The sequence below is a fragment of the Pisolithus orientalis genome (assembly GCF_024613125.1).
Source record: "Pisolithus orientalis strain OTSU chromosome Unknown F5J12scaffold_281, whole genome shotgun sequence".
NCBI lineage: Eukaryota > Fungi > Basidiomycota > Agaricomycetes > Boletales > Pisolithaceae > Pisolithus > Pisolithus orientalis.
The window spans coordinates 12726-15004 of NW_026261062.1; positions in this window are offsets into that span (position 1 = coordinate 12726).

Here is a 2279-nt window from a genome sequence, read left to right on the forward strand (position 1 = left end):
TTTGGTTGGTGGCCATGACTTGACTCAAGCTTTTCGGTGCAGGCTAGTCGCCATTGCAGACCTCGTGATCGTATGTCGGATATGTTGCACTACGATTATGTCGCTCTCACACTTCCTTCACAGGCAATTGAAGTCCAAGATCCATGGTCAATTGGATTGGACTTCGTCATTGGAAAATGTCAGTCTTCCGCGCCCTACAAGCCATGGACAGTATACACCGGCTTACTAGTGATATAGTATATGCCAACTCACTTCTAGCATCACTAAATTCCCGGAAACACCTTCGATCGCAGGACCCAGGTACTGTGTCAGATCAACGCACCGGTATTGTCCACTTCGCAAACCCGACAAAGCTGTCAGGGGACGCTGAAAGTTCTAAGGATGAAACAGGGCAGCTTAACGTGTCCGAGATGGCTGTTATCGATATCATTGCCGATCCTGCACTCGATAGGGTTACGGCGTTTCGAAGAGAGGAAGAGGTATAATTCTAGCTGTCTTACGTAAAACGGTGTAATGATGGTATGAAATGCATATCCCCCACCTGCAAGCCGCTCCTGAATCCTTTTGCCTCGCGTGACGACTATCTTCCTCGGTGGCAGTTATCTGTATGGAATTGCCTATGAAGTAACACTGCTTTCACAGCATGGAACGCCTTGCACCCAGACGTAGAAGGCGGAAGGCGAGCGCTGAGTACTCGCTGGTCAGCCGCAAATCGTACAAGTGGAATAAGAGGTAAGAGGTGGACGAAGGTCTTGCAAAGCCACATCGCTGGCAGCGATGCGGCTTTGTTCCTTGGTTCTGGACACGTCGAACACGGTAGGTCCCTGGGTATGTGAATGGTGGCGCCTGTCTTCGTTGCCAATGATCACCTGATGGACGTTTCTCTGGTTGTATCAACCACAGAACTCCTCTCCACGGCTACCGCTACTTGAGGCCGGCGGACCAGCCAAAAAGTAGATGAAATCCGTGCCACCTCTTGTACTGTCCGACGGTGTCCGATACATAATAGTTCGCTCATATATATTGGCGTCAGGAATACTTAGGACCTGTGTGGATGTCACTGGTTGAACATATTTGGGCTTTGAGCCAGAAGTGCTCCAACCCATGAGCCTGTCAGATGGGCCGCTGGAGCCGATTGGCGGGATTGCCATGTAGTTGGTAATCCACACCATGCTTACCCACGCAGGCTGGCGGGACCGTGCATCTCGAGAAGCACTGGAGCGTTGAAGTTACTCACAGAGAGGAGCTGACGCTGAGCAAAAAGGGAGACCGAGGAAGAAGCGAACGTAAGTAGCGGCCAGCATCGGCGCGTTAGTAACCTCCTGTCAGATAGTGGGCTTATCGCGACTTCAATATGCCCAGATGGGCCAGCATCAATATTTAACTTTAGCACACCACAGTGACTCGCTGTGTACTTTACTAAGGCGTCGGCGACCCGCTCGTGGCCAACGCCAAAATCGATCAACACCTAGGACCAGGACCCCGGGTTTCGTCTGGGTTCCGCGACACACGGACTTTGCAAGCATGAACAGTGGTTCATACCCTGGGTCCCCGTGACTACTTGAAGCTCGTATCCCATCTACCAGTGTCTCAGACTTCGAGGACGGTATAGAGAAGCCACTGGTCAAGGAGCATATATATGGTCTAGGCAAGGCAGTGTTGCTACAGAAACAGCGAGATTATCGGAGTTGGCCGCGGCCGCTGGAGTCACCATCTTTGATGCGATCAAGCGGACGCTTCGTTGACCTGGGTTAGTAAACTATCACGCTCCACCTCGGGGCGGTGCAAGTTGTCCTAATCTCAGAACTGCAGCCCTTGTCCCTCGTGTTTAAATAACAGGACCAGAATTCTTCACTATCGGGTGGATACGATTTCGCCACGCTTGCTTCTCTATCTATACCCTTCCAGTGAGTCCGTCGACGAGGCCCCATATACAAGTTATCCAAACAACATGAGCATCCCGGGCGAGTTTGGTGAAGATATTTCATGGCTTACACAGTCCAACATTCCACTAATTTCTTTGCAATAGGTGTTATGCTCGTCGGGGGTTTGGTTTCCGCCATGTAAGTATTGTTTTCGTTGGTTTCGTCACATCTCCCCTCTGATATCCCCGTTTCACATCAAAGGTTATATGGTATAACGATTCTCCAGGGGCGCTTTATCCAGAGTGTTCAGGCCTGTGGTTTGCTTACTGGTTATACAGACCTATGTGTATTACATGCACTATTATGAGGATTCCTCCACCATGAAGTTCATCGTTGCTGCCATATGGTGAGTTA